Consider the following 13,195-nt stretch of genomic DNA (forward strand, 5'->3'; position numbering starts at 1 on the left):
TACCTCAACCCTGGAGACATCCTGCCTCCGCCTCTTTGCATACCCATCATTCCTCCTCCTCCATCACGAATATGGAGGTCTAGGCTGGGCATGGAGCCATGATTAATCCCGTGAGGCTCTGGAGCCACCAGCATCATCTCTGGCCCATGTTCCAACTCAGAATGGAAAACGCTTCCATGGGAGGAGAACTTCTTCAGATTGTGGTTGCTTCCCAAGTTGGTACCTCCTTCTCGGTGATGTTGTGCGAGCTGGGGCTGAGTTTGGTGGTAATCACCCTGTGGTGGAGGGCTGGGATATGCCAGCTTGTTTAGATGGAGTGAACCCCCTCCAGAGTACTCCAAGCTTGACGTGGAGCTGTGAAGGCTATCGTTGTCACTGCCTGGCCCAGAAAACATGGAGTAACCATTTGGGTTCAACCTGCCTTGGAAGGATGCAGCTCTGTTGATCGAGGAGCCATTGTTGTGGATGACTGGCTTGTTCATGGTTCCTCGATTGAAAGAAAGACTGCTGACCACCGTGCGGGACTTGAGCACTGGGCTGGGATTGGAACTCCGGCTGATGCGAGAGTGGTACGCTGCAGTGCCGAGGCTGTTGTTGTTATTGTTGAAGGCTAATGAAGGGGACTGGCCACCTCCTCCTCGCCCCTCACTGGTTTTGTTGTGGTTGAGGAAGAAATGGGAGGGAGAAGGGCAAACTGGGGAGGACGCAGGGGAAGCTGAGGAGAAGGAAGGTATGTCGTCCACATCTTCAATGTCGAATGACCTCTTCAGTGCTGCGGGTGGGAAGAAAGAATATATGAGTTCATAATAAAATAAATTCTAACTGCATCATGGTGTATGTCATATAAGTGTGGACTTGAAATAGAGCACATCTGATCTGTCAGATGGACAAATTATAGATATCTAAAATGCTCCAGACACACTTCTAAAAGGTGGACTGGCTTTTAGGAGACAGTGTCCCCACATAGCTACTGTTTATCCATGTGTATGTCAATCTTATGCCACATCAATGTCATGTCAAAGGCACTGTCATTTCCAGTTTCTAACCTCAATATTGTTCACATCAACATCAAAGTCATAATTACAACAAGGAAAAAAAAATGACTCCAGGTGCTTAATAGAGAAGTACATGAAAAGCCAGGCAAACATAGATGTTTCACATCAACCAAAATGTATCACTTGAAATTGATTAAAGTGTAATACTGTATATGTTTTAGTGGTACGTTCCAGTTGTACTCTCTCAACTCTGAAAGTTGGACGTACCCTGATGGCAGCCCTGTGCATCAACGGTGTGAAAGTTCTACTAATATCCTGTTAAATAGCAGGGACTTCACTTTTACTGAATGACACAAACTTGGGTGTGGCATCATTCCCAGCTCTGACTTCCAACTTCTGAGGTATGGAACAACCAACTCTGGCATCATATAGCTACCTTGAGTTAGCCTATGTCATATGACATGAACTCTACATTAACATGTCTCCTGCTGCATTGCAGCTACTCCTCCCTGCTCCTACTGAATACTAGACCTCTCACACCATCACAGCTTCCTGTTTCAGCCTTTGTTGTTGTAAATCTGGGCTTGGAGAAGATGGTCCATTTTACGAAATTGAAGCAAATGACATGTTCCACACTCTAGTGGGGAATGGTCTGTAAACTGTAATGGATGTTTGCAACAGACAGTTAAAGTAATCATTTTATCAGTGGCCTTCTTTTTCTCTGTCACATAGGTTTGACTAACTTGGGATTTTGTTTACAGTCTGCTTAACTGATTTAACTGTATTAACAAAACTGTCTACTATCAGAAGATAAAACCACACTGGTTTTTAATCACCTGTACTGCCAGCCACAACTGCTGCAACAGTTGTAAAACTCAACCTAGAAATGACTCATCTGTATATAAATTGAGTATTTTCAGGATACATTATATATGGGTCAATGATGTGACGCTACTTTTTTGTGTCCCTGTAGTTTAGTCAAATTTAAACGGGTTAACATTTGAAAATAAATGGATGAATACGTTGCACACATTCTTTTGTTGTGGACCGAGTATAACATTTCTGCTTTTAAATAATTTTGAGAGAATATATTAGAGGATTATCATGGCAAAAATGTCTAAGTGGTATAACCATCAACACTTGAACCAAAAAATTACACTTGCTTAAACCCCCCAAATTTTTAATAAAACAGTCAATCAACTAGTTTGGCATAATCTTACATTATCACTCGTTCATATTAAGGAGAGGTTAATGGATTACAATTGTTCTAAATATGAAATATAACTTGGGGAATCATGTCAAGTCAAGTGAACCATGATGATGTGATCCATTTCTTCAACAAACAATGTGTGGACTGTAGAAGGAGTGTATCAGATTTTTATGAAAAATACTGGTTACATCCATTGACGCAACCCAGTGTCAAACAGGTGTAACCAGTGTTTTTTCATAAAAATCTGATTATATACAGGAAAATAAACATGAACTAAAATGTGGGATAAATATAATCCAATTTTGCAATGCAACAAAATCGGTTTTGACCCATTTTAAAATGAAGTATTTGTTTTTAAAAATGCACTTAAATACACTGTAGGTGATAAAATATTTAATATGTATCATTCTCTTGTGGTTACACCATTTGACATTTTCAGGAGCATTCAGTCTTACTTTTGGTAAAAAATGGTGCAAATTTCATTTCAAATGACAAAAATACAAAATGTACATGATAAACCTGATGTTGCTTTTAAAACTATTTTAATGACATTTTTGAAATTCTCATCTTGCCAACTCTTATTTGTCACTGACCCATACACAGTACTGTATGTGTCTCTGCTCACAAGATTACATTTAATCTCCCTCTCTCTCAGTTTCTGGGCCCTGAATGATATTGGCCTCTTGCCTTTGTATGAGAAATGTGTCCTGTTCCTCTGCTACACATACTCACACACACACACACACATGCACACACACACACACACACACACACACTATTCCTTCGTGCTGCAAACACAAAGGATGGATTGAGGTCAGAGTTGGACTTTTGGTGGGGTTTTGTGTTACAAAAACCAACCAGTGCAACGTGACACACAATGAAAAGGATTGGGTGGGTGGGTCACAGGAGCAGCTACACAGCTGCTACCTGTAACATTTTTCTGACACTAATTCATCACAGTTGGCTAAGCTGTTTTTTGTTGTTGTTTTTTTTAAAGTATTTTTTTGGGGCTTTTTGCCTTTAATGTACAGGTTAGTAGAGAGAGAGACAGGAAACTGGAGGCAGAGAGGGGGAATGACACGCAGCGAGGACTGCAGACTCAACACATGGGGCGGGTGCTCCACCCACCGAGCTATGCTCAACCCCGGCTAAGCTGGTTTACAGTAATATTATCTTCTTTCTTGCTCTGTTGGACATCATTTTAGCATTCAGAATTGAGTTTGTTTAGTATATTATCCTAACACAGAGAATCAAATGTCAGAACACTATAAACAATAAAAAACCTAATACAGCACAAATATCCTTTGAAGCACCGCAAAACACACAGTGAACAGCAGGGAATTCACACTGGTTAAGATGAGGCGAGAGTGAATGTATGCATCCATACTACTCAGCTTAGAAAGAGAGGCTGTAATTACAAGGCTCCTCACATGTCATTAAGACTCAAAGACAGTCTCTATATGCTGTATGACCAGACCAATGACCTCTCAGTGACACACACACACACACACACACACACACACACACACACACAGTATTCACTGGGTGTTGAGTGCTGTCACCAATGCTGGCCTTTGAGCTGCCTCTAGAGTGTCTTTGTTTACAGAGGTGTATTCACATCCTGTTTGGCAATATTACAGAATGTTGAATGAAAGCTGTTTAAAAAGAACTGAAAGGGACTGAAGACTGATGTGAACAGAAACTGTATTTGCATTGGCTCATTTTCCATTAAAGAATTTGAAATTCCCATATTACTGACTTATATGAACTGACAGTTAGCTGTGAATGAGTCCTCACAGCATGCGTATGCTCTACTGTTCTGATTTGTTACCGCTTTAGTCACGAAGTCCAGAAATCGGTCAGTATAGGTAATGACACAATCTGATTCCTCTAACAGTAACTAAGGTCTTTATTTGCCTCAAACTGCAGAGAGTGAACACTCAAAGGTGTGCTAGGACTCCCTTCAAAATACATTAAGGCAGACAATTGGAGGCAGTCAAATCTTTCATTTTTTTCCCCCATTAGTTTCGAATTTATATATAAATATATATGTACATATATACATGTAGTATTCCATTATAAATAGAATATCTTAATGTTTTGGACTCTTGTTCAGTCAAAATTTAAGTGGAAACTTGTAAACAGCTGACAAACAAAATCAATAAAACATTGGTTGCAGTCAGACTTTACATCACACATCTACTGTAAAAATGTAGTTGCTACCTAAGCAGGCTAATAGCTCATGGCCCCAGTAGGCTCCAGGCAGACTGGGGAGGGGTATGTGTGTGTGTGTGTGTGTGTGTGTGTGTGTGTGTGTGTGTGCGTGTGTGTATTTGGGGGGAGGGTTGTGTGGACTCGGCTGGGTTCGCTGAGGCTACAAGTGTGAACCTGCCCTCCATACAAAAGATAAGGAGCGCTGGTATCAGGTAATTGCTGGCACCCAACACTGGAGAAATAATTACGGTGGCAGTAGTGTTCCCCGTCTCTGCTCTGCTCTATCTGTAGTGTGTGTGTGTGTCTAAGTTTGGTTCCACTCCCTCTGTTCTCACAGCTGTGCAGACCCTAATCCTCTCCTCTTACACAATGCCTCCTAAATCTGATAAAGAGAGATGCTCACACACACTCTCTCTCTTTCTCTCTCTCTCTCACACACACCAGTTCACACCCAAGCATGCTACATTCACTCACAGCCATATCGGAGTTTCTGGGAAAGTGTATGTATGCATGTGTGTTCATGTGTGAGGCATCCTTTTATGACCACTGCAGGTCAAGTCAACGTGTGCTTGTTGCTTATGTGTGTGTGTGTGTGTGTGTGTGTGTGTGTGTGTGTGTGTGTGTGATAAGAGCCTCCTGCAAAAACAGTCTTGCATGTGCACCTTCTCATGCTTTGTGCTTCATACGCTTCCTTTCTGCTTCATTTGGGAAGTTTGTTTTGTAAAGTTAAGCAGGATTTTAATAGAATTTCTGAGTTCATGATTAGAGAAAAATCACTTGGTGTAAGCTTCTTATCACAGAAACATCCGCTCTATACACTGAATGTAATGCATACACCATGCATCGTCATCAGTCAGCTTCATTTGTGTCTGAGATGCTCTAACTCAAGACAGACTGTAAGCTCTCCAGCAGCCATGGTTGATATAAGCATCATTAACCCGTTTTTTTGTGCCCATGTTGTTTAGTCAAATGTAAAGGGTTCAAATGTGAGAATAAACATATGAATAACTTGCACACATTCTTTTTTGTGGACTCAGCATCACATTTCTGCTTTTAATCCATTTTGAGAGAATATATTAGAGGATTATGGCAAACATGTAAGAATGTGAAGAAACAGGATATAAATCAGAGTTCAAGCTATGACATTGACAGAGTGACCAACCTACTACTTTTTAGTAAAGACATATATACATTGTTACGTAGCCTATATGTTCCTAATGTTCCTTATAATAATATGAGTGTTCTCTTCTGTATCATCTTTTTATCAACTGCAACTTTATGTCAAATTGAATGCCCTGCTTTACTGAACTTTCAAGTTCAAGGAGACACTTATGTGACTTATGTGTATTGTAATATTTAATGCTCAGTTCCTCTTTACAGCAGTGCAACCAGACGTGCAGCAGTAGCCTTTATGTTGTTCTGAAAGGACAGACATGTGACATCTGACTTCATCAGATTGTCATCGGGACATTTTTACATAAAGATGTTGAGGTTGCTTATTCAGACATGACACCACCATGCACTATTACCATTTCATTGACGTAATGAGGTGCATGTCTGAAATGTGTCTTCTTCCTGTGACGTCAGTAAACACTGCTGAGTGAAGAGCTGCAGTTGTTGCAGCTTTTGGCAACGAGCCAGAACTCCAGAAGGAAAACATGGAACAACTGGCCAGTTGGTCAGGATCACATTCCCTCCAAGAGGAAATATGCCATGTGTGTGTGTGTGTGTGTGTGTGTATGTGTGTGTGTGTGTGTGTGTGTGTCATGTATCTCTATACTTATAAAGACTTAATGTCCCCTACATTAGAACAATGCAGTAGAATTTCACAACAGATTTTCTCAATGAGATGATAGAGTGATGAAGTCTGAACAGTATAATCATGTGTTTCATAGTATCTAGTGAGTCATTACAGTGAATACATTAATATTCACTCAGATTAGGTCATTCCAAGAGATAAAACAACAGACATGGGGTCATCATTGGGGTTGTTTTTATTTTACACAGAAATCCTTGCTGTTTTCACTCAGTCAACATTCTTCATACTTACTCTGTGACATATGTGCTTCTCAATCTCTGTATGTTTTAACAATAATTACCATATTAAAAGAACAACAAAAAAAGATTTTTAGCTGTTAACTTTAACATTCAGTTCAACCCAATTCTAGATTGTTGAGTCGTTTTAAATACTACTCCAAATACTTTTACTACAAAGTCAGACATCCTAATTCTCCCGCATATTGATAGCGGCTCCTTGACGGCTGCAAATTAGATCCAATCTCCTGGAATCTGGAGCGTTCAAGCAAGAGCGTGCTAGAGAGTGACTGCGTGTGTGTATGTGTGTGTGTGCGACTATTAATGCAGATAATAAGTTTCAATGTTTTGAACACTCTTTAAAATCTCCACTCTACTGTCTTGTGTTGCCATCTAGCCACAAAGGTTCAAAGCACTTATTGTAAATAGCTTTGGAAAAAAGCGCCTGTCCAATGTATGTTATCTAATGTACTGTAATTTCCTGACATCACTTCCTGTTTAAGCTGTGGTTCCTTTAGCTTCTGTAACTCAAGACAATGTCACACTGACTGCTGTGTTCTCACAACAGCTCTCTGTCAGAGTTGAGGCACAATTCTAAAACATGGATATCTCAAAGCCAATGCAAAGCAAATAAAAAAGCCAATATTTCAGAGGTACTTGTACTTCAGAGCACAGAGTATTTCTATGCTACTTTCTACTTCCACTCCACTACATCTCAGAGGGAAATATTGTACTTTCTACACCACTACATTTATTGAACAGCTTTAGTTACTTTTCAGATGCAGATTTGACACAATGGATAATATAACAAGCTTTTAAAATACAACACATTGTTAAAGATGAAACCAAAAAGCAGTGTGTAGTCGGCTCACATTTCAGATGTCTATGAGTTGTTAACAGCTCCATCAAATAGTGATTTTTACCTCTGAACTTCTCACATGCTTTCATTTCAATAAATGTTCAAATGATCCAATATTTCAGCAAAAATCAAAGATTAGAGAAAAAGTCCAAAAACTGAAAACACATTTGTTTTTTCTTCTTTCCTCTCCCATTAATCATCTCACCAGCCCTCATATTTATCTGCTGACCCTTTGGAGGGGCCCCACCCCTAGGTTGGGAACCACTGGACTAAACTAGTTAACTGTATATAAAGTAATGTAAACTAGCTAACTTAACTGTAATACTGCATACTACATCACTATAATACTGCAGTACTTTTACTGTAATACTGCATACTACATCACTCATAATACTGCAGTACTTTTACTGTAATACTGCATACTACATCACTCATAATACTGCAGTACTTTTACTGTAATACTGCATACTACATCACTCATAATACTGCAGTACTTTTACTGTAATACTGCATACTACATCACTCATAATACTGCAGTACGTTTCCTGTAATACTGCATACTACATCACTATAATACTGCAGTACTATTACTGTAATACTGCATACTACATCACTCATAATACTGCAGTACTTTTACTGTAATACTGCATACTACATCACTCATAATACTGCAGTACTTTTACTGTGATACTGCATACTACATCACTCATAATACTGCAGTACTTTTACTGTAATACTGCATACTACATCACTCATAATACTGCAGTACTTTTACTGTAATACTGCATACTACATCACTATAATACTGCAGTACTTTTACTGTAATACTGCATACTACATCACTATCATACTGCAGTATTTTTACTGTAATACTGCATACTACATCACTCATAATACTGCAGTACTTTTACTGTAATACTGCATACTACATCACTCATAATACTGCAGTACTTTTACTGTAATACTGCATACTACATCACTATAATACTGCAGTACTTTTACTGTAATACTGCATACTACATCACTATCATACTGCAGTATTTTTACTGTAATACTGCATACTACATCACTCATAATACTGCAGTACTTTTACTGTAATACTGCATACTACATCACTCATAATACTGCAGTACTTTTACTGTAATACTGCATACTACATCACTATCATACTGCAGTATTTTTACTGTAATACTGCATACTACATCACTCATAATACTGCAGTACTTTTACTGTAATACTGCATACTACATCACTCATAATACTGCAGTACTTTTACTGTGATACTGCATACTACATCACTCAATACTGCAGTACTTTTACTGTAATACTGCATACTACATCACTCATAATACTGCAGTACTTTTACTGTAATACTGCATACTACACCACTCATAATACTGCAGTACTTTTACTGTAATACTGCATACTACATCACTCATAATACTGCAGTACTTTTACTGTAATGCTGCATACTACATCACTCATAATACTGCAGTACTTTTACTGTAATACTGCATACTACATCACTATAATACTGCAGTACTTTTACTGTAATACTGCATGCTACATCACTCATAATACTGTAGTACTTTTACTGTAATACTGCATACTACATCACTATAATACTGCAGTACTTTTACTGTGATACTGCATACTACATCACTCATAATACTGCAGTACTGTTTACTGTAATACTGCATACTACATCACTATAATACTGCAGTACTTTTATTGTAATGCTGCATACTACATCACTTTAATACTGCAGTACTTTTACTGTAATACTGCATACTACATCACTATAATACTGCAGTACTTTTACTGTAATACTGCATACTACATCACTATCATACTGCAGTACTTTTACTGTAATACTGCATACTACATCACTCATAATACTGCAGTACTTTTACTGTAATACTGCATACTACATCACTCATAATACTGCAGTACTTTTACTGTGATACTGCATACTACATCACTCAATACTGCAGTACTTTTACTGTAATACTGCATACTACATCACTATAATACTGCAGTAATTTTACTGTAATACTGCATACTACATCACTATAATACTGCAGTACTTTTACTGTAATACTGCATACTACATCACTCATAATACTGCAATACTTTTATTGTAATACTGCATACTACATCACTCATAATACTGCAGTACTTTTACTGTAATACTGCATACTACACCACTCATAATACTGCAGTACTTTTACTGTAATACTGCATACTACATCACTCATAATACTGCAGTACTTTTACTGTAATGCTGCATACTACATCACTATAATACTGCAGTACTTTTACTGTAATACTGCATACTACATCACTCATAATACTGTAGTACTTTTACTGTAATACTGCATACTACATCACTATAATACTGCAGTACTTTTACTGTGATACTGCATACTACATCACTCATAATACTGCAGTACTTTTACTGTAATACTGCATACTACATCACTATAATACTGCAGTACTTTTACTGTAATACTGCATACGACATCACTATCATACTGCAGTACTTTTACTGTAATACTGCATACTACATCACTCATAATAATAAATAAGTTTACTCTAGGGGATGTTTCATGCAGGAGTTTTACACTTATACTCGAGTTAGGTAAAAATAAGTTCAGTAAGTAAAGTAAAAATATTCCTATCACTGACATGGTAATTGTTAAATGGACTGCATGTTCTAGTCCACTCAAAGAGCTTTACAACACATGATTCAACCAATTTTCACCTACTCATACAAACAATCACACAATGATGGCAATGTGCCAACCTGCTCAGTTGGGGTTGACAAGGCACTTTTTTATCCAAAGCACTATACACATACATATACACACACACTCACATAATTTGGAGTCCAGTATCATGCTCAGGGACACTGAGTGGGAGATGGAACCACCAACCTTCTGTTTAGTGGATACCTGCTGTACCCCCTGAGCCCAGCAGCTGTTGTTAACCATGCTACTACTGATGGTGTTGAACAGTGAAGATATCATGGATCTAAACTATAACTGATAGACAGTGTTGAAATATTTATTTATACAGCATTGTCAAACTAGTTGATACACGATGAAGAATGATTCAAATACAGAGGAAAGAATTCTCTTTGTCCTTAACAAAACAAACCCAACTCATGAGTAACCAGCTGTGGGCCAGTGAGATGGGCTGATTCAGGAACCAGTAAGCACTGGAGGACTGGAGGCCCAGTCTGTCCTGTGGACACACAATGAGGGGGAGGCCCCGTCTGGGCATGTCCACATCTAACCCCCCCACCCCACCCTGCACATTCCATACAGGTAGAACTCTGACAGACAGCGTGTGCATCAACACGCGTGAACACACGCCCGCACACACACACGCCTACAAACCAATACAATACTGCATCCACACTCTGCAGCCAAAAAACTGTAATATCACTCAGTCACTCTCTCTGTCAGCCACACACACACAGACACACAGACACACACACACACACACACACACACACGAACAACACATATTAAAACAACTTCCACTTACTAAAAGCACATCTGGAAGACACATTCCAAGCAGCCGTTTGCAATGTTGTAATGTTGAAAATAACACAGTGCCAAGGGACTCATAAACACACACACACACACACACACACACACACACACACACACAACAAACTATCGCTTACATCAGTGTTTCAGATGTCTGGCTACTATTTGCCTCATAAGCACCTGTTGCCTGAAAAATATTAGACAGAAGCTGGAGTCTATTAAAGGGGCAGTGTGTTCAGATTTTAACTGCCAGTGCTTGACTGTTTCAAGGAGAGGACAGCACAGTGGTTACAGGCAGATGTTTCATAATTGTCTCTAACTACCCCCAGCAGTACTCAGCCATGTAAGAAACCACACCACCCTGCAATACAAGGAGGTTTTCATTGAGAGAATAACACAGCTGGTCCCTCTAAATAGACATGGGTTGATGATGATTCTAATCAGCCTCTCACTGAGTGTGTATGCACCATGTTCCAGCTGCACTACAGTTTGGCTCCATCCGCTACACAGCGTATTAGCCCACCATGAAGCACAGCGTAGTGTACTCTGGGCAAGCAATCCACCTTTTAAATGAAGTTGTACTGTTAATTACAGCAGCCCAATCAAATCCAAACGAGTGCCTTTAGGCTAGCAGTAGCAGCACAACAAAATGGCCCTATTATTTTCCCAACTTTAGTTGATTTGGTCATTTTCCTTGATTTCTGTGCTTCTACTGTGGGTCAGTCAGCTACATAGTTAAATGGTTTCTTCACTTGTCTGTTTTATTTGTGAAAATTGACCAGATTTGTTGTTGTGTGTTGGACTTCTTGCCCAGCTCAAACTGCTCTGTGGAGTTTGACGTAGCTTTGAAGCGGCTTCCATCAAAACTCGTTGTGTGTGTGTGTGTGTGTGTGTGTGTGTGTGTGTGTGTGTGTGTGTGTATGTGTAGTGCAGCTGAGCAGAGAGCCGCTTCTGAAACGTGTTGCGGCGCACTCAGTGTAGTCACAATCATCAAGGTAGCATTCTGCTCCAGAGGTGTAACAGAGCCAGAACGCAGTGCATTCATGCCCAGTGGAATCAAGAACAGGGAGCTGCCATCTTGTTTGTGAGATGACATTTGGAGCCAGAGTCTGCAAAGAAGAGTTTGGTGGCGCGATGACGGCCCACAGAACACGCCCCTCAGCCATCCTGCTGCCTCACAGATGCTTGAGAGCAGCTGTCAATTTTCTTTTTTTTTTAGTTTGGCTCCTATGTGTTGACATGGAGGGGGCAGGATTTATGACCAATGCTACAGTGAGCCACCAGGAGGCGATCAACTGTTTTGGCTTCACTTTTGAGGATCTGTCATGACATCCATCTTTATGATCCTTCCAAATGGTTTGCTGTCTGATTGTAACTTATTATTTTTTTATTTTTTACAATTTTCAAGTCACTTGCCCAACAAGAATGACCAACTGGTGAGCATGTATTCTGGTCACATTTTCAGATTTGGTCCTGATTAGCCATAGCAGCCTTTTATTTTACCAATAAGTGTGTACAAATTACAAAGTCCAATGTTGATAGTGAATTTGAGCATTACTGCTTTACTTCATTTCTGATCATTTAAATTGGAGATGATTGTTTTCAGAGCTGAGTCTTCATACTTTCCCCTGCAGTAACAGTTTTGTCTCCATTCTCTCATTGGTTCATTACAAATGATCCAGTGAGTTTAAGAGCCCGACAGCTCCAGACATGTCTGAGTACCAAGCAGCCTGCACTGATGTCTTGCCAAATTCTGATCCATTATGGAAGAATGACTTGGCAGCAAGCCACATCAAGTGCTACCTGTGTGTTCGTATATGTGTATGTGTGTGTGTGTGTGTGTGTGTGTGTGTGTGTATGTGTACTTGTATGGCTATCATTATGAGAACCTATTTGAGTTTTATACCTGGGAAATGAGGACATTTTAGGAAAGTGAGGACATTTTGGCTTGTCTTCACTTTCCAACACACTTTCCAAGGGCTGTTTGAGGGTTAAGATTTCGTTTTAAGGTTAAAGTTAGAATTGGGTTTAGGTTCAGTTTAGGGTAAGGGTTTGGATTAGACATTTAGTTCTGATGGTTAAGGTTAGAGGCTAGGGAATGCATTATGTCAATATATGTTCTCACTAAGATAGTTATACAAACCTACATGTGTGCGTGTGCGTGTGAGTGTGTGTTTTATGTATGACAAAACTCTAGTGTTGAACAGAAAACACACACTGGCAGGTCTAGGTCCTGGATTGTTGTGCTCCACTGCGTTAATGCAGGCTGGAATGTTAGAGGGGGACCAGCACTTTGTTTTCGATAGAGTACCACTTGTCATGAGCA

The sequence above is a fragment of the Scomber japonicus genome, chromosome 18 (genome assembly GCF_027409825.1).
Source record: "Scomber japonicus isolate fScoJap1 chromosome 18, fScoJap1.pri, whole genome shotgun sequence".
In the NCBI taxonomy this organism is placed as follows: domain Eukaryota; kingdom Metazoa; phylum Chordata; class Actinopteri; order Scombriformes; family Scombridae; genus Scomber; species Scomber japonicus.